Source organism: Etheostoma spectabile, chromosome 24, assembly GCF_008692095.1.
Source record: "Etheostoma spectabile isolate EspeVRDwgs_2016 chromosome 24, UIUC_Espe_1.0, whole genome shotgun sequence".
In the NCBI taxonomy this organism is placed as follows: domain Eukaryota; kingdom Metazoa; phylum Chordata; class Actinopteri; order Perciformes; family Percidae; genus Etheostoma; species Etheostoma spectabile.
The window spans coordinates 8,891,558-8,917,954 of NC_045756.1; the positions used below are offsets into that span (position 1 = coordinate 8,891,558).

Genomic DNA, 26,397 nt, shown 5'->3' on the forward strand with positions numbered 1-26,397 from the left:
GTGTGTGTGTGTGAGAGTGTGTGTGTGTGTGTGTTGAAGGTGTGTGTCTGTGTGTTCGACCAGCTTGAGGGTGTGTGTGTCTGTGTGTGTGTGTGTGTGTGTGTGTAGGCAGCTTTTGTGTGTGTGTAGGCAGCTTGTGTGTGTGTGTGTGTGTGTTTGTGTGTGTGTGGGTAGCTTGAAGTTGTGTGTGTGTGTGTGTGTGTGTGTGTCCGGGCCCACCTTGGCAGTGGCACCAGCTATCAGCAGGGCCCAGCCGGCGTGCTAGCAGTGAGACCGTGGTGTTTGTAACAAAGCCGGTCTGACTGTAACGATTCACATTTGTCCCCTGGGCGAAGCGAGGTGGTACCTTCCAGAAAAAAACGAGGCTCTAAATGGATCTGTGGAGGGCGGCGGCGAGGGGCGAGGGGCGAGGGTGGCACCCCAAGCTGCGCGGGACGTGGGCGGCCATGTGTGCTGAGGAAAGTCTGCGACGCCATTCGGACCTCGCTCGGCCAGGAGGCCGTGCCAGCGTGCCACACGAGGGGCGACAACGACATGGAGGAAGACTTGAGCTCAGCCGCAGCAGTTGTCTTTCTTCAACCCTCCTAATTGTCTTCCCGTCGACCACGCACTTGTAACACACAAACGAAAAATGTAGCCCAGGGCGGAATTTCCACTCGGAATCAAATTAGTTTATTTAATTTAGACATCTCAAGAAAGTAAGACTTATTTTTCTTATATCTAGATCAGTACTAATCTTTCTAGAACAATTTATTATTATAATCAACTGTATTATTTCCTGGGTTTTGTATCATCACAGTCCATAAATGTGTGGAGAAATGGGTTAGAATATCTAGAAGTTGAAGCCCGAGCAGGAACTCGGGCTTCAACTCGGCCTCCCCCCCCAGCTCGCTCCGTCAGTGGTGAAGGAGTTGGCTAAGGCAAATGCTAGTGATGCTAAGCTAATGTCACGGCTAAATGTTAGCGATTGGTTATGGCAGATCCAGAGTGTCTCTGGGCAGATCCAATAGTTTTAAACTTCAACAGAGGACCCGCCTTCAAGGTCGATAGAGAGAGGCCAGACCCTCTGGGCTAATGAAAAGTCTGGTAGGACCAGGCTAATGTACCTGAGCCTGGTAGGAACAGGTTAGTGAACCAGAGTCTGGTAGGACCAGGTTAAATGTAGGACCAGGTTGCTGTATCAGAGTCAGATAGGACCAGGTTATATGTAGGACCAGGCTACTGGACCAGAGTCTGGTAGGACCAGGCCACTGGACCAGAGTCTGGTAGGACCAGGCCACTGGACCAGAGTCTGGTAGGACCAGGCCACTGGACCAGAGTCTGGTAGGACCAGGCTACTGGACCAGAGTATGGTAGGACCAGGCTACTGGAGCAGAGTCTGGTAGGAGCAGGCTACCCCCAGAACCCCCTGTTTTGTGTGATTTTTGACTGATAGTTAACTCTTCTGTTAAAGATTCCATATCAGACCTCTGTGGTCTTTTATTCAATTTAATAGCATTTAAAGAAAAAAGAGACAAAAATGTTGGCAATAAAACAACAAAAATGTCAAAAGTGTAGAGAAAAATCAACTGCGGGAATAGTGAGAAAATGTGGTGAAAATATTGGAAAAAGCTTCACAAATGTGGTACAAAAATGCAGAAATAGTGGCAAAAACACAACAAAAAAAGGCAACAAGAACTTTGGAAAGTGTTTTAAATAAAAAATGTAGTTAAAAAGTCTGAAAAGGAACATAACACATCCAAAAAAAGCTTTACAAAAGTGTAAGAAAATGTCAAAAAGGAGACAAACATCGTAAAAAGCACTGAACATCTTAAAAAGGGACAACGTGGACAGACATTCGAAATGTAAAGAACAAAAATAAAACTGGGAACCACTTCTATGGAGATTTTCTGTTCAAATATACAGTACAACCTGTTATTACAGATATTTCTTAGTGTGTACTGAGAAGTTTGTCAGAGAAGTTTTCTCCATCACGACGGTCCGTCTCTCATAAACGCCCCCGCCGCCGCCCTCATTTGCGTGATCTCGCCGAGCATCAATCTGCTGTCGGTGACGATGTCGGATCGAGGGTGTGACGCTGCCTCTGATCCGGTCTGAAGGCTTTAAATAGCTGCGTGGCTCAGATTGCAGGGTGTCAGGGCCGATCGGCCGAGGCAGGGAGGATGCTGATGGGATGATGGGGATGATGATGATGATGATGGGGATGGGGATGGGGATGGTGGTGTAGGTTGGACTGGCTGAAGTGGGTCAGGTCCGAAGTGAGTGGACACCGCGAGTGACAACCGGCGCGTGTGACGTGACCCGTTAGCGGTGAGGGGTCGGATGGACTCGGGGGGGGGGGGGGCTAGCTCTCGTTCCTGCCTGTCTCGGGCCGATCCAGGACCTGGTAGCCACGGGGACAAATCACATTACCACCAGCAGAGTGACGCTGGCTGAAGTGTTTCGCTCTGAACTTCGTGCACTTGGTTTCCACTCAGAGCTGCACAGTCTCTGCTTCAGAGTCCTCACACACTCTCAAGAGATAGCTATGTATTAACTAGATGGCTGTTCATACATAAAGTAGCCAGTTATCTTGAGAGGGCCTGGGACTTTTTTTTAAAGAGTGCCAGATTTGATAATGTAAAGATTCCTGGGAGCCAGTGGTCCCTTCTGACAACAAGAAATGTGAAATACAAATGCACCAATCTAACTTTTACATTGGCTATGTGACCAAATCTACGCCACTCAGGCGTATCAAATCTAAAAAAACAACAAAACAATTCTGCAGTCAGATAACCGAACACACTACATGGAATACCTTCATATTGATGATAATCAATACCTTGTACCTCACGTTCATTTAAACATGACTTATTATGAGTAGCCAAACAAGTTGTCTAACGTTCATGACTCTTACTCTTGTCTTTCACAAACCGAGGATGTGGCTGGAGTGATATCCGGGCACAGGCCATGATTGGCCCCCAGGGGCCAAACTTTGGACATGCCTTGTAAATACAGCTTTGGTCTTATTTCACACTTTTCGTCTTCAGTTATTTATCTGTTATTGATGTATTTCACCACATGATTTGTATGTGCAAGACTGGAAGATGTCTGTTGAATAGACTGGGGGTGACTTGTAATCCCGTATGGGGTGGGGGGGGCATGACAAAAATAAAATATAACCGACTGACTGACAGAAATAGTCCTCATAATGTTATACAATTTACTGTAGGTAAACCAAAAATGAACAGAAACTTAATTACAAGACAGAAGTCTTGATGTACATTTGCTGTTATTTTACAGATTTATGTAACATTCACAGCTTTCATACTGTGGGTACACCGGGGGACATGCACACATCACCCCCCCCACACCCCCCTTAGGTTTGGGCTGAGCCCTGAATTTAAACGTTGAACCATGTCACATTTATCACTGACAGGTTTATAGGGGTCAGGAAAAATTGACTTTGGGCAAGGTGACAAAAACGTGGAGAAAAACATCCCAAAAAACACCAAGAGCACTGCAAAAAGGGACAAACTTTAAAAAATAAATTCAAAAGAGCGTCTTTGACCATGATATCATAGCCGGTGTCTCTGTGTCCACGCCTAAACAGGACATGTGTAGCCACAGGGCAGCAGCCTATCAGAGGTGATCAGCATGATGCAGGCAGAGAGAGGACACCCACCACACACACACAAAAACCAAACACACACACACACTCTCAAGCATCACTCACTCAGAGACCGACACACACACATCAGACACACAACACAGCCTCACTCACTCACTTACAGACACACACAGACAGACACACACATTACACACACCACACACACACACCAGGACTGCACTCACTCACCACAGGCCACACACACAACTTACTCACTCACTCACTTACCAGAACACACACATAAGACAACACACCACTCATCATCACTCAACTCACTCACCTCAATCACTCAACACAGACACAAACACCCAAACAAAAACACTCACTCACAGACCAAACACACACCACACTTAGAGACACACCCACACAGGCATCATCACTCACTCACTCACAGACACACAGACAGACAATACACCACTCACACACACACACTCTCACTCAATCACTCACTCACAGGACACACAACTTACTCACTCACTCACTTACGAACACACACACACAGACAGACAGACACACACACACACACTCTCACTCACTCATTCACTCACTACTTACTCACTTACAGACACAAACATACAGACAGACAAACACTCACTCACTCACTCACCACTCACACTCACTCACAGACACACACACACACACACACAACACACACACTCACTCACTCACTCACTCACTCACAGACAAACACAACACACACACTTAGAGACACACAACTCTCTCTCTCTCTCACACACACACACACACACTTTGTATTTGTTGCCGAGTTGGAGTCAAATCTTGTTAGAAGTCTTTCATAAATCCACAACCTCAGGAAACAGTAAAAAAACATGATCTGCATCATATCTGATTTTAAAACCAACAGTCCTCTGAGATTACACACACTGGTGTTTTATAGTTCAGCTCATTAGAAAATGACTTTTACACTCTCACTGTTTACTATTCAGACCTGCAATTCACATGTTGATTTAATCCGTCACATGTTTTCTTTATTATTAAATTAGTTGTTTGGTCTCAAAAATGGAGAAGAATTAATTGGTGATGTCCTTAAGTGTCTGGTTTTGTCCATAACTCAAAGATACTCAGTTGACTGTCTTATAGTAACTTATACTTATAGTACTTATAGTAACTGTTCATAGAGCATTCGTTTGTTTTTGCTCCTGCAACTTTTTTCAGCAACCAAGGGATTTGGAGTCCAGAGAAGTTCACGTTGTCACTTTTTATGACATTTTTGAAGTTTTTCTTATATGTTTTGGTTGCTTTTTTCCAGAAGTTTACTGACTGAAGGAATTTTACAAAGGCCTAACTGTAGCTACACACATGATTTCCGTTTTCCATTCAAGGCAAAGTCCGGGTAATGAGCTGCCAGAACTTTATTATTTTTATTTCACAGACTTATTTCTTACAGTGAAAATATTCACATTTAACAACCAGGAATCAGAGAAAGTTAGATTTTTTTACCCATAGCAAATGACTCAAACGGAGTTATGGATTATCCAAATAGTCTGCGATTAGATTAATAGTTGACTGATGATCTTAAGTGATCGATTAATCTTTGCAGCTGCAGGAAGTGAGTTGTCAAAAATCACTGCAGACCACGGAGAAAGACATGGTAACAGAGCTCCAACAATACCCGACAATAACAATTTTTTTTTGTTGCTAATTTGTGAACGTTTTCATTTGCTGCCGACGCGTCTCTGAAGGGCCAAACCCAAAAGACTTTGGCATTCCAGCCAGTGCTGAGCGATGATTAGATTGCTTCGCCCAATTCCTCTATCATCTGTCTCCCGGTGCCTTTAATATGCAAATTGTAGGTATGCAAAGCTCTGATGCTTTTATTTAAAAGACATGTCCTCGGGCGATAGCAGTGGGCTTCCAGGGAGAGCTCTGTTTCAGCATGAAATAAATAGTTGTTAAAGGGATCACACAAGTTTTGCATCTTGGAAGATGAAAAGCTAATTGACATGAATAATTTATTTGTGTTGCAGTATCTTAAAGATATCAAGTAGCGGTGGATAAATACAACTTTGAGTTCAGACACGTTATCAAGTCGGCGCGGCCTTTCCGAACATATTCAGAGGGAATTACATCTTTCAGATTAGTCGGGATCCTTCAAACTCATAATGGCATTTGTCCTAAGGTCACTCCGCTGCAATTATCAAATATTACCCGAATACTCAGAGGTATTAGGAATAATGACCTGAATATGAATCCTTATGTTGCTGCTGTGGTTCAGGATAGTAACGTCAGTTATTTTTTTAATTTTTTGGGGAGACAATAAAGAGAGAGGGGATTCAAACTTGTCATCAGGTGTACAGTCACTTTAAAGTCTCAAACAACGATAGACCATACCACGAGTACTTTTACATGCACATTTCATGTGTATTTCAAACATGGCAATATGCTGAATTTGATTCAGGTCATGTAAACAGCAGATTCTGTTTTAGATATTCAGAATAAGACCTGTTTCCAAATTTAATTTCTCAGATTAAGACATGTGGGACATTCAGGTATCATTCAGATATTACAGGTATTCTTTGGACATGTACAGTACACAGCGCGTTCAGAATCTGCATCTCAATCTGGAATATCATGAATAATTGCATCGCGATGTGAACCTGGGCGATTCTGCATCGAAGCAGCTACACCATAATCAATAATTGCCTACTGACGTTCTTTCAACTTTTCTGAATTTTGTTTAGTAATGTTTTACTGAATTAGCTTATCTGTGGACTACACAGTTTTTTTTTTTGTCTTTTTGTGAGGAAACTTTTGAAATAACAAGCTGAAGCTGCTCTCAGTTTTGGGAATAATTTATGAGAAAATGTACACTTGTTCCCACTGATTTCAGTCCGACATCCAATCAAATCTCTTTTGGCGACCGACTGACATTTACACAAAATGACGAAGACCGCCCACCCACCAGGCCCGCCGCCCGGGCTAATGAGCGAGCGTTCAGAGGGTTTTAAAACGGCAGTTTGACCCTGGCACAGAGGAGGGTCCACACACTGAGTTAAATCCTACTCCATATCTCTGTTGGCATAGTTAGAATTCAGAAGTGGCTCGAACTGGAAGACCCCCCCGATTGGAGAAAACCCACAATGCCCTCTTTTGTTGCTGTGAACTTTTGACTGCGTGGGCCGGGGCCTCGGCAGCGGCGAGCTGCGCTGAGGAGTCGGCAGCAGGGCGGAATACTTGACATTTCTCCGTGATGACAGCCTTGTTACTACTCTGGTTTACGTACTGTGTGCATCCTCTCTCTCTCTCTCTCTCTCTCTCTCTCTCTCTCTCTGTGTGTGGACCCACGTCTCCCGTGGCAACCTAAAATCTGATTTGGATGACAAATACTTTCCGGCTCCGGAGGGTGGATTGCTGTTGGCAAACTCCACCCAGCTTGTACTCAAATTTGAAGGCCGGACCACTTTTATTTTCAAGGACTGTTTGACACACACTGGGCGTAAATGGGTTTCCCTTAGGGACACAGAGAGCATGATTAGGATAAAGTATCACAAGCTTCTTTTTTCTTGTTTACACAAAAGGTGTGAGAACAGCAGGAGTTAAGAGGACACACGTCATGTACAGCACTGTACCTAAATGAATACCTCGCTCCAGTCGTGGTGATGTAAAACCCTTTAAATGATCTGTGAGGCTGGTATTTGGAAAGGCTAACATTTTGAAGGATATTCTTTCCTCTTCCTTAACACCCACTCAGACAAAAATCAAGAAATTCAGGACAATTCAACAAGATGGCAACAAAATAGACAATAAACCAAAACATTAATGTGACACCTTTCCAAACCCCGCCCCCCCTAGCCACCTCACAAGCCCACTCCTGGATTGAAGACGGCACCCCTTCATTCTTCCATCCTCTTAAAACAATCTGTCTGGCTTTCCTTAATTGAATACTCTTTATTGATCCCCTATGGGGAAATTACAATTTACACTCTGTTGTTATTACACACTACACACAGGCCTGAAATACAGGTTCAGTACATGCACTAATGGAGAGATGTAGAGGGAGGGGGCTGCAAATGCTGAACAGACACCCTGAGCAGTTGAGAGTGAGAGGGGTTTAGTGCCTTGCTCAAGAGCAGCATGGCAGTGCCCAGGAGGTCCTGGATCCCTGCAATAATGGAACCTGGGTCCCTGCAATAATGGACCCTGTGTCCCTGCAATAATGGAACCTGGGTCCATGCAATAACGTATCACAAATACCCTGAGCCATTTCTATGTTTTGTGTTTGTAACTGAAGCTGTCAGATGAATGGAGTGGAGTAACTAAAGTAACTAGTAACTAGTAACTAAAGTAACTGGTAACTAAAACTGTCAGATGAATGTAGTGGAGTAACTAAAGTAACTAGTAACTAACAGTAACTGGTACTAAAGCTGTCAGAATGGAGTGGATAACTAAAGTACTAGTAACTAAAGTACATAACACGTACGTAACTAACCTGTCAGATGAAGGAGTGGTACTATAACTAAAACAGACTTAAACCTCATCACGTAACAAGCTGTCGGATAATGAGTGGAGTAACTAAAGTAACCTAGTAACTAAAGTACTAGTAACTAAAGCTTCGGATGAATGTAGTGGAGTAACTAAAGTAACTAGTAACTAAAGTAACTAGTAACTAAAGCTGTCAGGTGAATGTAGTGGGAGTAACTAAAGTAACTAGTAACTAAAGTAACTAGTTAAAAACTGAAGCTGTCAGATGAATGTAGTGGAGTACCTAAAGTAACTAGTATAACTAACTGTCAGATAATGAGTGGAGTAACTAAAGTAACTAGTAACTAAAGTAACTAGTAACTAAAGCTGTCAGTAGAATGTATGGAGTAACTAAAGTAACTAGTAACTAAAGCTGTCAATAATATAGTGGAGTACTAAATTAACTAGTAACTAAAGCTGTCGGATGAATTAGTGGAGTAAACTAAGTACTAGTAACTAAAGTAACTAGTAAACTAGCTGTCGTGATGTAGTGGAGTAACTAAAGTACTAGTAACTAAACTAAGTAACAGTAACTAAGCTGTCAGGTGAATGTAGTGAGTAACTAAAGTAACTAGTAACTAAAGTAACTAGTAACTGAGCTGTCAGATGAATGTAGTGGAGTAACTTAAAGTAACTAGTAACTAAAGCTGTCAGATGAATGTAGTGGAGACTAAATAACTAGTACTAAGTAACTATATAACTAAAGCTGTCGAAGATGTAGTGGAGTAACTAAAGTAACTAGTAACAAGTTAACTATTACTAAAGCATCATATGAGTAGTGTAGTACTAAAGTAACTAGTAACTAAAGCTGTCAGATGAATGTGAGTGGTAACAAAATTAACTAGTAACTAAAACTATACTAAGTAACTAGTAACTAACTAAAGCTGCAATGAATGTAGTGGAGTAACTACAGTAACTAGTAACTAAGTAACTAGTACTAAAGCTGTCAGATGATGTAGTGGAGTAACTAAAGTAACTAGTAACTAAAGTAACTAGTAACAAAGCTGTCAGAATGAATGAGTGATAACTAACTAAGTACTAGTAACTAAAGCTGTCAGAGATGATAGTGGAGTAACAAAGTAACTAGTAACTAAAGCTGTCAGATGAATGTAGTGGAGTAACTAAACTAACTAGTAACTAAAGTAACTAGTAACTAAAGCTGTCAGATGAATGTAGTGGAGTTAAAGTAAGAGAATTTTTCTTGAGATGTAGCGGAGTAGAAGTGAAATGAAACAATTCAAGTTAACTACAAGTACTTCAAATGTGTACTTTAGTACAGTACGTGAGTAATATGCTTGGTTACATTAACGCTCCAGTTATGACTAAGAAGTGTGTGTGTGTGTGTGTGTGTGTGTGTGTGTGTGTGTGTGTGTATATATATGTATATGTGTGTGTATGTACTGTATATATGTATGTATGTATATAGAGTATATGTATGATGTGTTTGTATGTACTGTATATATGTATGTATGTATGTATATACAGTATATGTATGATGTGTGAGTGTGTGTGTGTATATATATGTGTGTGTGTGTGTATATATGTACTGTATGTGTACATGTACATATAGTGTATGTACTGTATATATGTAAATATACATGCGTATCTATGTGTATATATATATATATATATATATATATTATATATATATATGTATATGTATATATATGTATGTGTGTGGATGTATTTCAACTTTTTAGTTATGGACATATTTTTTACTTTTTCTGATTCATATTCATATATAATATTATACAGTTTTATGTTAACTATTTAGTAAAATATACAAATTATTTTCTTTGTATTTATTTATATAATTTTTACGTGCGCATTTGTGTGCGTCAGTCTGTGACATAAAGTTGAGGGAAAAAAAAAAAAAAAAAAGTCAGTCGGTCGGTCACGGCCACGCGGAGCAGGTTAGATGTTGTCATCCAATACTCTAATATCCTATATTGTCAATTAAGTGTTAAAAGCTGGTAAAACCGCCAAACAGCGGTAGAATCCCCATGTAGACTCCTCAGACTGTGTCCAAGGCTGTTGTATTTTTTAAATTAACTACGCTAAAGTATTTAAGCAAACCAAGAATGCTAATGAAAGCTACTACTAATTAGCTTGGTTAGCTTTAGCGTGCAGGTGGTTGTCATTAGGACTAGCTTAGCTGTTTTCAATTGAAGCTGCTAGTGGCCTGAGAGCCTTAATAACAATGTTGCCGAAGCATGAAAATAAAACCTATTCGGAGAATACGATATCAAATGAATATGAACACATTAACACAACATTAACAATGATTTATATACAGTTTATCTCTGTATTTGTCTTTAATGTAACGTTAGCTGGGTCCACATTTGGACTAGCTAGCTAGCTATCTGTTCAAATACGAATATAAATTGCAATGTACAGTAATGTTGTCAGTTATTCAATAGTGTAAAGTGCAACTTATCTTTCTAGTTTTAAGCAATATAGTGTTAACTATTTTAACTTTTTAACTATTTATTTTATTTGAAGGAAATGCTCAAGTTATAATCAATGCAGTCGACACTTCCGGGACCGTACTTCAGTCCTTCACAATAAAAGACGTGGTTCTACAACTCCAAATGATGCAGTTTGTGTGTAAGCTTGTGTGTACGTTCCTGTGCAAAAGTTAATTCACACATTATACAAGATTAGTTACTCTTAAGACATTTTTGTGTGTGTAGTAGTCAGTTTTGAAACGCTAACTGTAATACAGGACAAAAACTCTGGTTGAGGTAATGACACATTTTAGTCAGTCCCTGCATTCCAGTCATATGAAGTTCATGTACTGACTTTAATTTCTTTTCCTTCAGAGGAGAGAATAAACCCCTGGCGGGTGCGAGAGCAGCGGTCCTCATCTACTGCACACAAGCACATTTTGCAGCAACATGAGGTGCAATGTAAGGTAAGATGAAGCTACACTGTTACAAAGCTTTCTCTAGAATGTTTAAATGTGAATATGCGTGTTTCCGGTACTCATGCAACAAGGCTAGTATTGATAGTGTGGACGCCAATACAAATGCTGTATATTGGATTGGGGCATTACATCTCTACTGCTGCTAATGCTACATCTGCTTCTACAGTAGTACTAGTTAAGGGTGTAACGTTGGTTAGACAAGTGCGGGGGACACAAGACTGGGTCTGGGGGTCCTCCACCAAAAATGTCCTGCCTTTCTACATACATATATAGGGACTATGGTAACACAAAATCCAGGTAATAATTAAGTTGACCACAACGATTAATTATGCTGGAAAAATTAGTAGCAACCTATGTATCTTTTTTTTGCTTAAAATACGGGCCAATCACTGACACTCATAATTAAAATAATATCAAACTAAGTTGAAAGTAGAGGAAACACAAACAGGATTTTGAAACGTGGGGGGGGGCATGTCCCAAGTGAAAATTACTTCCTAGTGTGTAAAGATGCATAGATCTGGATGAATTGTATCAAATCCATCCTCAACGATCCAATATCACCACTATGGAGTATCGACACATCATCTTCAAGCTTCGCCTTTATTTTGAAATTCCCACCTTACATTTCTTTTATTAATCAAAAAGAGTAGTGTTTTTTAATTGAATTGTCAGTTAAAGCTTAGTAATGAAATTATTAAATCATATGTTAGTTGCTTTTTGTAAAAAGATATATATATATATATATATATATATATATATGTGTATATATATATATATATATATATATCTATCGTGTGTGTATGTGTGTAACTTATTGTGGTAAATGGGCTTATGTGTTGTCTCGTATCGGCCGCTTAATTGAAATCGTACCTTGGCAGACTGTGTGATATCAGTAAACATATCGGCGTCCTTAGAATCAGTGCTTACACTCGTAGTACCTGTAGTACGAGTACACACTAGGCCTGCACGATTAATCGTTATAAAATCGCAATCTCGATTCATCCCTGTTTGCAATTCAATTTTTAAATAACTTAGATTTTATTTTTTTAAACAACAATGTCATTTAATTTTACGAGCCGACTGCATCACAAATGCTACTACTTTCTTCTGTGAGTTTTAATCATACTTTAGAAAATATGTTTTAAGGGCTCTCCCTTCTCTTCTTGGAAGGCTTGTGGTGATGAGCAATCTGCAGTAGGTGCCAAAAGAAATCGGTTTGGTACCGCCAATTTGTTCTGTTTTGTCATGGTTCATGTGTGCAATAAACGTCCCACTTTTTGAGGAAAAGAATCGTGGCAGAGGATCGTGATATTAATTCTAATCTAAAGAATCGACTCGTGCAGGTCTAGTACACACCTACTCGTGAATCTACTCCTCGACTCGTGCTACTCCTCTTGCTGTTTCTGTGAACTTCAGATTAAAATGGGTGCACTTTTAAGTGTATGACATGAAGCAGTTGCCGAGCCCGTAAGAAGTACAGGAGCACTGATTGAAGGAAACCTCTTTAACATCCACTCAGTTTAATATCCAAGCTACATTTCTACATAGGCACTGACCCAGAGGACCTACACAGTGATTCATGTGAATTGGTAGGAGCTCCTCACTGCTTTTTGACTTCAAAACAAGTGCGATCATACAACCTCTCTGCTGTTAAATCACACTCAGAGCGCTGAAATATCTTCCATTCTGAAGTCACGCGGTGCACAAATGAAACCCAGCATGGTAATATGAAGCAGGATATGTAACCTCACAGCTCCGCTGGACCAAATAGCAAGTGTTAAATGAGAAAAGAGTGGAGTCTTTGAATAAAGAAATACATTCTTATTGGGGAGGTGAGGGGCTGACAATAAACCCCCTCGCTCGTAGTTGAGCCTGCGAGAGGCCGACTTGTTCATCCCTTGTCATGCCGCTAATGTGTATGATTTAAGGGGGAATTATGCACATCTCAATGTGCCTATAAATGACATTATTCATGCACAGGTGCTGCACTAAGCAGCTCCTGAATGATAATTAAGATAATCTTTCTCTTTTTTTCTTCCTTCACGCTCGCTCGCTCCCTTTTCTCACGGATCTACTTTGTTCAGGCAATATCTCCTGTGTCAATACCTCGCTAGACTGCAGCCCCTCTCCCCTCAGCCATTGTCTGATCCTTATTCAGCACTAAAACCCGCACTAACAAGTGAGACCACGTCTGTGTTTCTCCCCCGAGCCCGACGGTATTTCTGAGAAATAACGTGCCAAGTTGAATTAAAGTGAGAGAATAAAAAAGGGAAGGAAAAAAAAAAAAAAAACTTTTGCAAGGCAGAAACTTTGCTGCAGCATTCCCGAGGGAATTCACCGCGCAATGAATTTCTCAAACGAGAATATGAAGACATTGATGTCGAGCACTTTGCATATGATAAGCTCTTTTTCCATAAAGAGAAATGATTAGTTTTGGAATGGTTGGGAAATGTTGCTGGGGAAATAGAGTTCCAGTCTCTCGCATATTAAGGACATTTAAAATACATAAAAAAAAAAAAAAAAGAAATAGAGAAATTTTGTCATAGTTAGGAGATAAGTTATGCTAAAATTATGATTTTAAACTAAGGTTTTCTGATGAAAAATGCACTAAAGCTAAACTACCTTTATTTGCACAGAAAAGACACATGACTCGCATTCTTTGGTGATCTGTTTGGACAGTAGTGAGGCGCACGGTGCCAGATCTCGGTGTAGAAATGCATCACGACAGAGATAGAGTTAGTGGATCCAGCTTCGTTTGTGTTATTGGGGAGAACCAGAGGCTTTTGGGGCTGGAACCCCTCTCCACTGCGGTAAACAGTGAGTGATGATTATCGTCGCTAACTGAGAGGAAATCCAGCTGTATTGTTTTAGCACGGCCACTTGTTTACAAGATCCTCTCTCCAGTGGACGGCCGGCGCTGTATTCAGTTTTCTTTTGTGTGCAAATCACTCGTTTTGTTTGTATTTTTTTGATTTTCTTGTTGTGTTACGCTCGGAGTCGGCCCTCTCTCTGGCCCATGTTGTCAGGGAAGCCATCCAGTGTCTTTGCGGCCTGCAGCTGGGTTTCATTACCCAGCTTTTGCCACACCCTTTCATTTGAAATAAACACACTGGGTATGTATACCGGAGCAGGGAAAACATAGGAGCTGCAAATAATTCAAAGCATTTGTTTTAAACAGCTGGGTGGAGTTTGTTGGACTGCCAGGTGAGGAAAAGGTTGCATATCAGAGATGGAACGTACCTTAAGTACTGTGTTTGAGTGCACTTTGGACGAAGTGTACTTTACTTGAGTATTTGATGTCACTTTACAATACTATATCCCACATCTCAGAAATCTATACTCTACGTTTATCTGAAAGCTGTGGATTAAGATTTTACATATGAAACACTCAGCTCACAGAATATTGCAATAATCCATATCAAAGCAGAACTAATCTATAATTAATATATTTCTATATTAACAATAGTTCCAATGACTGTATGTGAAATAAGTAGTTTTAGTGATGAACACACATGTGAAATACATGCTTTCACTTGTAGTGGAGTATTTCCATGTTTTTGTATTGCTACTGTGTCTTAAAATAAAATATTGGAACACTCCTCCCACCACTGCAAAATCTGGATTTTAAACACCTCTTTGGGGCTGTGACATACTCCACCCATTCGGTTCTCCAAGGGACTCCTACACAAGTAAAGTTTGGTCTCAGATGGAGGTTTGGAGTTGTTTGTTACAGCGGTTTTGCTACAGTAAAATATCACTGCAAAAGTCAACAAGCCCTCAAAAGCTGAATGACAAAAACAGGCTGCTTGTCTTTGCTTTCCAACATTTTCTTATCTGCCATTATTGGCAGAACAACAGCATTTGTTCAATACCCTCCCAAATGTGTATAGCGAAAGAAAAAAAGATCAGTTTGTTTTCTTATCTTGCACTGCAGTGGTTTAGTTAAGGTTAGGTCACTCTGCAATACTGCTTTTTCAAAGCCAAGGTAGGATTAAAGCATAATAAGAAATCTAAACCACGAGAATAATTTGAATTAAGCACAGTTACACAGCAATTAGTGACACTTTACAGGCTCAACAGCAGCTCTTAGAGTACTGTTAAAGGAAAACCTTGGACTCCAGACTACATCTGTCATCGCTGCAGTCGCAAAAGGCAGAATTAACTTCCTCTAAAACCCAGATTTCCTCTGCAAATGACACTGAATCATATATATTTGATCCGTGCCTCCTGGCTACGGCGTGTCCTGAAATGTCTTTAATAAGGATGAGGATGTTAAGGGGCTGGTATAGCTCCAGTTTTAAATTAGAAGTAAACCAGCAGAACGCTTGACTTACAGAAAAGGTTAGGTTTAAACACAACACATTAATCTCTGTTTCTCGTTTGCGTGCGTGCGTGTGTGTGAGTTTTGGACAGAAACACCTACTGCCATTGACAAAATATGAAAAAGCAATTACAGAAAAGGAGTGTGTGCAGGGAAAAGTGTCCACTGATATCCTGACTAAAATATGAAGAAGCATATTTTTAAATCAGTGTTTCTGTGGAGGGTGGTTTGTCTGCCCTATCAGCTTAATCTGAATATGATAAGGCAAAGATAAAAATCAATAATTATTTGGAACATAATATACTCTGAGGATGGGGCTGTTTACAGCACGGCCGTGTATATCAGCACTCCCAACAGCAGCGGGAATGTGTACCCAGGCCTCCCAATTTCCACCTGATTACAACGATAGATGCTCATATCTGTTTTCACCGGCTGTGCGTCTTTATTCCCCGTTTTTTTTCGTGGCAGAAATTGCAGCCTTTACTGATGACAGGCAATTTAAAAGTGCCCTTGTTGAATAGTCACAGGTGCCGTGTTTGAATCGAGCAGACCGGCTCGCAAATAGCTGAAGTGGTTTTTATTTTTTCCAGTGTGCAGGAAGAGAGCACACAAAAGTCCATTCAGAATGAAATGCTGTTTTATGCGGCCATTAGCAGATTGGAGTTTTAGTTACAGTAATATTTTACTGTGGCAGCCATAGTCTCATTAGCTGAGTTGAGCCTCACCGGGCCCAAGCAAAGAACCACAATTTGGCACGCAGCTCAAAGGTGTCCTGTGGACTTTTTGACCACAGGTGGCGCAATGGAGCCGGCCCGCCTCTTGTTGTAGCATGCCTGCTGATGACCACTGAAATGTTTAACGTCACCTTCGCTCTTATTTTTGAATGTTTACGGTTTCCACTAATGGTGAACGTGGCCAATGAGCTTATCTTTGTCTCCAACACCTGGAATCAGTTGTCTGGCAACACATTTACACAATGTATAGGTTTTGTCACCTGGGAGTGCTTAATGGCCCACATCTGTATTCCTGCAAAATGCTCAGGTATCTTGTCTTGTCTGTCACCTACGTTACACTGCTTTCAATCCACAAGAAAAGAGTGTGTGTGTCTCTGTTTACGGTTCCATTCCCAAATAAGTGTATGCGAGTGTGTTTGTGTCATATCATTTTCTATATCCTCATCTCTAAGATCGTACACAACAGAATTAAGCAAACATTTGAAGGAGAGATGTGCGCAGGCGGGGGGGTGAACATCTTTGTTCCCTCTCGTCTTACGAAGGCTTTAGCCGGCCCGTCTTAACTGAAGCATGCAGGATGTGCCTGATGTTTCCTTGGCAAAGGAAAAGGTAAAAATAGAGAAGATTCATCTGGTTTGAGTTCTGCTGCACCACATTACTTTTTTTCTCTTTTTTTCTCTGCTCTTTATTTTTATTTTTTTTGTTGTTCAGTGGTCCTGGGCCCTTTTTTGTGTGATTGAAGCTCAAAAGGACCAGGAAATGCAAATAATCCCGGTTGTGAAGACGTCCAGTGACGTGATGGTTGGGTCGGTATGAGGAGGCCGGCCGGCTTGCCACATTAAAGGCAGAGTTTGAGCGAGAGATGAGTGGAGACTGGGTTAAGTTAAGCGAGAGGAGAGGACTTCAAAGCCTGCAAGGTTCGCCTGCCACATTGGGAGTGACGAGATGTGTCTTTTATTAATAGCATTCACCAGAGTTTCTTGTTTCGGCGCTCAACTTCTTCCATTGTTCTACAATCACCGCAATGTGGGGACCGAATGAAAGCAGTCGTTTCACAGCTGCGGAGCAAATTACACCTTGATTACATGGGCGGGAGGCAGTTGAAGGATTTACAGTTTGATTGTTAGACGTGTTCTTGTTTTTATCCGATTTTAGGCCTTTTGCCACTCTGTTAAAAGTACTTTACATTTAACTTGACTTTCAAGTTGGAACTTATTGCAAGGACTCAGTTCAACACGACATACTACTTAAAAAATCTTTTTTTTCTTCATAATTTAACTCCCTTTGAAAATTGGATGAATTGAAAGCTTTGAAATCATTAGTTCTTATTAATAAAAAAACTGTAGAAACCATGCTTTCTAAGTAAAGTCCCTGTGCACAATATATTGTTAGTCGGAGCCTTGTTAGTTCTCCTGGCTTCCATTTATTAACACAAATTAACATGAAGACTATTGATGGTAAGAGTTACAGTACAATTGAAAAATGTAAGAATTGAGAGGAATGTAAAATGCAGCCAAAGTAAGACGAGAAACGATGATAAATCTAAGACCGAGTTAATGCAACCGGCAGGTTTGGATCCCTCAAATGGTGGTTGGGGTTTTGTGTATTTTTCCTTTGGATATTTAAAGTGAGATGTTGGATGCTATTGACTCTTCTTGGCCCCAACAAGTATTCAGATGATCAATCTTTGAAGCATTTAAGGGATGTATTAGACGTTCCAATGCAAGTATCGGCAAAGCCTTCGATACGGCCTAAGATGCCGGTATCGGTAAGTACACATACCTCGTAATTTAGCCCTGAAGAAAATCTACTTTTCATTTCTTCTTTTTCTGTTATTACTGACTGTCAAACTGGATAATAAGAGTTCTACGGCGTAAAATAAATGACACACGTATCAGATCAGTCAGCAGAATGAAATCCTCTTGAGAAAATGGTGTCCATGAAAGTCAGTTTAGTCTTGACAGGTAGCCAGGAGAGTGTGTAATGCACTTTGGTGATGTTGTATACACAATGCAGATCTAATCTAGCAGCTCTGAGGTCTTGTTGTCCCTGAAATGTGGTCAACATGTTCTGATTAATCTCTTATGTCTCTACATTAATGTCCCCAAGTGATTTGATGTACTCGCTAGTGATTCTTTTGCATCGTAGCAGCCTTAAAATAAATACAGGTTTAAAAATGCAATCCATGTCAGGATGAGGAGATCACTGCCGAGATCCGCAGAAGGCAATGTTTGCGGCCGAGTTTTTGGGTGTTACTTTATTTCTTCTCTACCAACACAAGTTTTGCTTTGCCCCCCAAAAACTCCTCAATTATCATAATAATTTAGCATCAGTGGTCTCCTTTTTTTATCCACTGCTGCACAGAAGTGCATCAGACATTATTTCAGAGATGACTGATTTGCATATTATGATGCGAGCACTGCCCATCATCCCTTCTCCTCATTAAACATCCGGTATCTCGCCGCCTTTTTGTCTGTTTTCAGAAAAAGGAAGAAGAAGAGAAAAATCTGGATTCAGCCGCTTTAATTCTCCTCGGCGGACTTGTAATTGGTGTTTACGTGATTTGGCTTTTACTCCGTTCGCTGCTTTCCCCCATAAATCCTTGTCAATCTAAAGTCGGTCTAGCATGTTATCAAGCGCACAGAAACAAATAACGTCGCAAAACGCCACAGCAAACATTCCATAATTGACTGTTTAGGAGCGCGATCATCAGTTGGGGTTTGATTTGAGGATGTAATCTGCTTTTGTGGATTCCGGGCCATCCAACCAAAATGGACCCGAGAGTTAATGCAGCTTTAACCTCTGAGCCATTTATGCTCGTTGAATGTACTTGTATTGATTAAGTTTGAAAGAGCCATGTTTTATCATTGGCCAACACAAGACTTGACAATCTTAAGACCTTCAACTAGAAATAATTAGGATCTATTTGAATGCTGAGTGTGGTGCACAGGGCTGCGACGAGAGCTCAGCTTGTTAACGAATGTGGTGGCAATTAAATGCCCCCCCGTTTTTTCTTTTTTTTTATCACCTGAAAATTGATTATAATTCTCAGCTTAAAGTTTGGAAATCTCAGCCAGCGTAATTGAAAATGCCCGTTCTAATGCTGCAACTGAGCATTGTTTTTGTGAGGTTTTAAATTGTTTCCCCACGAAAGACCAGAAGTATTTTTAGTCGCCGCAGATCTCACATGAAACCTGAGCTGGCGACATGGTAGAAATTAGTCTGTGCTGCTTATTTGAATGTCCCCCAACCCCCCAACATCTTCCTTGTTAATTTCTCCACATAGTTTAACATTAAAAATCAGGTCAACCTTTAAGATTTATGAGCAGAGAGGAGAAAAAAAAAAGAATTAATGGTATGCTATTTTTATTCAGTCAGTCGTCTGTTAATTTGGTATGACCTTAGTCAAAGGCGGTGAAATAACAAACTCTACTTACTTCTTCTTAAGACCAAACCCCTGCTCTCCCATGTTGCTTTGCCGAGGATGTGAGAAGAGAAGGGCCCAGTGCCAGCCTCTGTTTCTTTAACTCTTATCTGCAAAACTCAACACACAGGATTTGTAGGACTTCAGTGGCACTAAGAAACTAATACTCTTTCATCTAATTTCATAGCATATTGTTTTAATTAAGCATTTGGTATTCGGCGATTGAAAATCTGTTTTTGAAACAACAAAAAAGGCTCCTCAAGCGGCATTTAGACACATTTAGAAAAGACACCCTGATAGCCAAATGAGGCAGCTCATCATGTCAAAGAGGTGGCGAGAAATGGTGGCCATAAAGGTCGCTGTGTCGTCTCTGAGCGTCTTTGTTCCCGAGCAAAGCAGAGGTGCGTCACCTCCTTTTATTTCCCACCTTTTAATGGCTCATGAGTTCCCAGTGTGACTCTCCTCGTGACAGCATCCAAACTTTGCTGCCTCAGAGGACTGAGCGCTCACAGCCCCCCATTGAAGCATCCCTGCAGGGGTTTTCTTCAGTGAGGCTAGAGGGGAGGGGGTGAAGGTGAAAGTTTGGCACCGGGCGACAGATCTCCCAACAGCGGAAGCCTTTGTTGCCAGGTTGCTCACACTCTGCAACGTGGAGTCAGGTGGCCTCTGACCTGACCTCTACTCTGAGGGAACCGGTGGGCACACAGGCTGAAATAGAAAATGAAAGGGATGGTCAAACTTGGTTTTTGGTTGGAAGATTGGAATGGAGGAAGGGGAGATTGTGGGGGGACTGCATGAAACAAAGTGTTCAGAAATAGGTCAACCAGTATCTCATTTTTCTTGCTAAGCTTGTAATCACCCTTGACAGGCACACTGTGGAAAAGGCTATTCAGTTGGAATTCAGGGCTCATCGCTGAATTACGGACCCTAACCATCCGTCTCATGATGTAAGGGAACATTTAAAAGATGGAAGTTCTTTGTTCTTTCTTCATTTTGCTGACAAGGATGAGTTTCCTGTGTAACCCTGCATTAGTTGGGATTGTCTCTTGGTAGGGCCAACATGATGGTTTTTGTGTGCCCACAGAAGGGTTAATGGCGTTGATGTTTTGCTCAAGGGCACCTTCACGAGAGACAGTTAGTTGCGTTCACTTCCCTAGACCTGTCCAGCTATCTTTTGACTTCCACTTAACCAAGCTTACAAGAAAGATGTATTTTCTAGAGGATGCAGAGTTTTTCTTCTACGTTTTGAGACCTCCATCACTGAGATTGACTGGTTTTCTGTTTCATCAATAGAAAGTAGTTCATTGAAAACTGTTCTCGTCAGGCTTTATGGATTATTAAAAATAACCAGGACGCTGTTTATGGAAAGACGCACTGCTATTAAATTTCTAATTGTCAGTTTTCAGTGCTGTGTGAACTGACTGCACAGGCCGGTATTAAACCAGGGCAAATAAAACCAAAACTACCCGCTAGCCTTCATGCCCCTCAAGCTGGATGAGAAAATGTTGATTTGTAATTTGGTTGAACTCACCCTTAAACCTTTTTCATGCATATTTTTCCAGGATATCAATAATATCTTTATGCATTTTTCATAAAACTAGATCAGAAATTCAAGCAGCCCGGAAATAATTGTGTCCTGCTGATGAATGTTCATCAGGAAGCGATTCCCTAGGTTTAAATGTGATCTTGTTAAGCCACCAAGGGACTGAATCTCGCCCATGGGTGGCCAAAGGATACTCTGTCGCTAATGAGGTGTGCATGGGCCCCGTGGGTAATGGCAGTGTCACGCCAAAGCTTTCTGACACCTTGGGGCAGCCGTACAGTATGGCCTGGGCCTTGGCTGTTGCTGGCATTCATTTGACGCTGAAACAATTAAACACGTCGACCATAAAACTTGGTTAGTTTTGATCCCTTCCACTCTAAATACCCATTTTAATATGCACTTTACCCATTATGTCTGTGTTAATAAGAAGTCTCTTTGAGAATGTGCCCATTGTTGAGTGAGTCTGTTAATTATGACAGCTCAAAGTGCTGCTGTATTCTACTGACTCTTCCTCATAAGAAGCATGATTATTCATCACCACGATAAGAATTAATATGCAGCAAGGCATGCTCCCCAAAATATATTGGTTTTTTTTTCTCCTTCACCAAATTTGAATGCTCCAAATTACACATTCAATCCATCTTTGTTTATGTATTTAACCCTGTTAAACATGGCAGCACTTTGTGACTTTTAAAGACCCGTGGCTTATTGGACTTGGAGCTGGCATCGCTAAGTGACAATTTGGATTGTGTTTGCTATCAAATAAACACTTAATGTATCTTGGGATGTAAACAAATGTTCGTTCTACGCCACGCATCTGCTGGAAATAAAGCCGAGCTTCAGAAAAGCGTTGCAGTGCTTTCAACCAAACTGACACCAGTTGTGATGAAGTATTTACGCCCGCTGTATTTTTGGATGATTAGAACACAATATAGTCATGTTCTGATGATATAATGGATTGTCCTCGGCTGAAGAAGGTCAGAAAGAGAGCAGCACAATGAAGGAAGCTCCGTGAGCCCTGAAAACTATAAGTGAAGGGATCAAAAACCCCTGCTGTTTGTACTTAGAGCATTTAATCAAACTGGCATTAGTTCAGCACTGTAGCTTAAACTTTGCTTACCTCCCAATCCTGGCCGGGAACTTCATATTGTTGACAGTAGCTTCAAATTCAGCCATAGACTCAGCAACTAAAAGGATAAGATGGGCTTAAAGGGCTTTTTATAACCTGGCTATTCACCCTGAGACACTGTCAGTCCGAAGGACACACTTCCTCCCAACACCTGTCTGAGAGCCCGGGAAGCTTCCAGCCAGGACAAAGGACGCATTTCAACCTAACTGACATGCAGATTTTTTTGACTGTTTTGCCACTGATTTTTGTTACCATCATATGACCAATGAAGGTGTATCGTTCCGTCTCAGGTGTTGGGGTGTACACCTATTACACTTTATACCCACCGCCCCCACCACCCATTTTGCTTCTAAAGAGTCAAAAAACATTTAATTTTTGTCTATCAGCACCTTTTGTGAAAGTGTCGGTGTTGCGACGCTGCTGGGTGGACCAGAGTAGTAGGAGTCTGATTTTAATCTACTGACTTTCCAGCATGTCATTGTCTCTCTCTGTACCCTTTGCCCTATCACCATCCACCATTTATACTTGTACACAATGTTGCAGAAATGCCTTTAAACTATCCCGACTTTAGCAACCAGAACATAGATCAGAAGTAGCATCTGACTGGCTGAAAACAATTTCAACTAAATGCAGCTATAAGACAAACCTCCCATCTGCTCGGAGCGTTCATTTGATATCCCTGCAGCCAGTAAAGAGGCTGCACAGAGCAATGTGTTTGTCTGCATGTGTGTGTATGTGTGAGAAGTTACGTACCCGCGATAATATAACTAAGAATCATGATGCAAGCTTTTCGCCCAGAGTGTTTTTGAGCTCATTTTCAAATGGTAATTTGACTTATCCGAAGCAAACTCACTGAGTGTAAGTAAGTGATTATTTGCATGGCTGACAATCATTCGGCATGCCTGCGGTCTTTTTCCAAACTGCTCCAGTTTGTCCAGTCTTTGAAGAGAGAGAGAGAAAAAAACTACTCAGGGAGGGCCAGTTCTCTTTGAAATATCCTTTCATTTACCTTATCATTAGAGACAAATGTGGCATAGTTAACAATGACTGAAAAAGCCAGTACTTCTTCATAAGGCTGATGAAGGCTTTGCAGCAAAAAAGTGTTCTTTGTGACTGCTGAATACATATAGTTAATTATTTTCAACTGCTACTTGTATACTTTTTGCTTAAACCTTCTGAGGGTTTGGTTTGAGCACCTCCAGGCTTTGGATTTTTAGCAAAAATCCAAGTTTCCGTGCCTCTGTTTAATTAGTTGTTATCACATTAAAGGCATCATGTTGGTCGGTGAAGTGCATTAACGACAGGATGCACAGACAGCAGAACAATGCAGTGATTTAGTATCTGCACTCCCCCTCAATCACACTCAAATGTCAGCCACAGACTCATCAATGCCCCTAACCCTGAGCACACCCCCGAGACACACATACACTCTCACACACCAGCCCAACATCAGGGCTCGCAGAAAACCAGGCACGAGGATTTTTCGGAACTCCCTCTGTCTGTTTTGGTCAAAGTCAAATCCGCAGCACTTAACAATTTTGTTATTACAAGACCTGAATAGTCTTATTTTTTCCAATTTTAACTCTGTCCCTTTCAGCCAAGTTTGTAATGACCAGAAATGTAGATTTATTTAAAAAAAAAAGGTCAGCTGTCTTCTACTGTGGCTGGAAAATACGGGAGTGTTGACTCTTGTACATGTTAGCATTGGTCTATGCTTGCACTCTTGTTGCTCGTACAAAGGAACAGTTAAATTCCTTGTCCGACATAGAGGCACTTTAATGCTTTGGTGAAATAAAGAGTAACCCTCTTTGTTGCAGTGCAAGCGACTTTTGTTTTGTGGCTGGGGCGGTATGACTTTTTTTCTACCACGGTTGAAAAGCAAGACATTCCTGCAGTAGTGCGGTATACCGCAACCCCCTTACAAGGTTAGTGTAAGTTAGAGCGAGAATGGCAGGGCGCCTTAAGTGACGTCAGCGGCCATGTGGTCACGCAAGGAAAGCGAGCGCTAACAGAGTGGCGTATGAGTGCCGCTGTGGGGAAGAGAAAAAGATAGCAAAGTTGATGTAAAGTGAACAATAAAACAACAAGCTAGAGCTTGTCACGGCACGGTGGTTTCTGTTGTCAATACCGCCGTTATAAGTGAACAGTGTTACCCCCGAAAAAACCTTAGCCTACAACATATGTTGCAGCCTGTCTAGCAGTTGAGCAGGCAGAGAGGGCCACTCAGCAGTTTGCTAACTTGTTGCACTCTCTACCAATATAAGCCATTCTGTTTTAGGCTTTGAAACGTGCACGCAGGCAGAAATTCAACCGTGGCGTTTTATCTGGATAATGGTGTAAACAGAAGGAAACTCTGCTAGCTGCTAGCCTAATGTGCAATGGTAAACACTGCAGCGTTAACGTTACTGTGTCTACCTTAGCTGAGAACGGAGAAATGTTATCACTTTCCCTACCGTGTGTTGTGTCATGGAACATTGCCCTCCCCAACTTGCCAAAGGTCGGCTTTGCTTCATCTTTTGCTAAGGTTTGTTTAGAAAACCTTGAATCTATGTAAGACACAATGTCATCAGACATAATCCATGTCATTAGAATCAATGAATCCATGTCATTAGGCACAGCGTGGCCGTGCACACGGACAGGTCAATGTTTTTTTGCAGTAATGATCGTGACGAGCTCAGACCCGAGGTAGGCATCACGTAATGTTACCGCTCGGTAATGTGTTAACCGCCCCAGCCCTACAAATGTCCATTTAAAAATTACACTTTGCTCAAAATCTCATCATATTTGAGTTTTGAAAAGTTGCTTCTTAAATGCTACTTTGCTTTAGCTGAAATATGTATATAGTTTAAACATACTGTATGTTGATAGTTTTACCCTTGTTACTTGTACTTCTAAAGAAACGATTAACTTCCACAAGTGACAAAATGCACTTTAATTCTTCTGCAGGAGTACTCTTTGAAAAGAAAGGTGCTGACTGGAAGCTACTGGTTCTTTGTGGATGACACTGCAGTTGTGTGCTCTAAAACGTCTTAGTGACATCTGTAGAAATGGTCCAGTGGGTTTTAGAAATGGGTACAAATCTTTTACTGATCCCTGAAACCATTAGAAGCCCGACCGGGCAAGAACATGAACACAAAAATTAAATAAAAAGAAAACCACCAAGAACAGTATTGGAGGGAGGCCGCCAGCCTGCATTCAATACCTGTCAATAACAATCTGGTCTAGGTTTCCCCTCTCACTGAGAAATCTGTGAGGGGGAAACAAAAGTCATAGGAGTCCTTCATTTGCCATGCTCATCCATCAATCAGTATTTAGGACATTGGCAAGTGGTAATTTAATAACCAGTGACCTGGGCTGGCAGGAAGCCGGCCTGACAGACAATACAAACTCATTTATCATTGGGTGGGGGGAGGGTTGGGGGTGGGGGACACGACGGTGCTGTGCTGCTGTGGATCCTCTCTCTGATCATGTGATTGTCGCTGCAGGAGTCAACCTCAGTGAAACATTGAGGGGGTTAGCAGACATGAAGCTTTTAGTGCAGCTGGATGTATGGAAGCTGTGAGAAAGCTGAACAGAGTCTCTGGTTACGGGATTTAATGGAAGTTAGTGCGAGAGTTTATCAAGAGGCCTTAAAGGTAGAAGTTTTTAGTTTCCCCCCCCCCACATTGTGGGTCAACATGACAACCATTCATTACAGCTAGATGATGCTTATTGAGTGAAATGTTAAAACACAAGATTCTATGATTTTCCACTGCTGCACCATTACATCAGATATTCTAGATTTCTTTCCACAAACATTAGTCGGACATGTTTTGTATTGTGAAAACTAAAACACTGCATGAATTTGTTTTGTCAATTTGAAAAAGTAATGTACTTATTGTTGATACATTGCTGGAATAGTTTTTGCAAAGAGGTGTTCATAACAATGCGTAAAAACATTTCTCCCCACGACATGCTGCAACCCTCCTTGCATGCAAAAACATGCTGATCTCCACAGAACATGCGGAATAAGTCTTTACTTTACTGGCAAGCCAGGGTCAGGTCAGGATGTTTCTTCACCGCTGATTGGTTTGAACACTCTGATCTTTGTTGGCCCACATACAGTAACAACACATACCTCTGTGAGCTTCTGATCGCGTTGCTGCCAAATTGCAATCAGTGGGCAGGCGTCCACATGAGCTGTCATTAG

At 41.2% G+C, this 26,397-nt stretch overlaps 2 long non-coding RNA genes across 2 annotated transcripts in view; both read left to right on the forward strand.

The window, feature by feature from the left end:
- LOC116674076 (uncharacterized) overlaps positions 1–13,890 on the forward strand; it is a 17,159-nt gene extending 3,269 nt beyond the window's left edge. Inside the window, exons 2-3 of the long non-coding RNA XR_004327950.1 lie at positions 7,201–7,205; positions 13,880–13,890. This is a non-coding gene — a long non-coding RNA (uncharacterized LOC116674076). The remainder of the gene's footprint in view (positions 1–7,200; positions 7,206–13,879) is intronic.
- Positions 13,891–20,839: 6,949 nt separating this feature from the next.
- Positions 20,840–26,397, forward strand: part of LOC116674089 (uncharacterized) — a 29,480-nt gene continuing 23,922 nt past the window's right edge. Inside the window, exon 1 of the long non-coding RNA XR_004327963.1 lies at positions 20,840–20,849. This is a non-coding gene — a long non-coding RNA (uncharacterized LOC116674089). The remainder of the gene's footprint in view (positions 20,850–26,397) is intronic.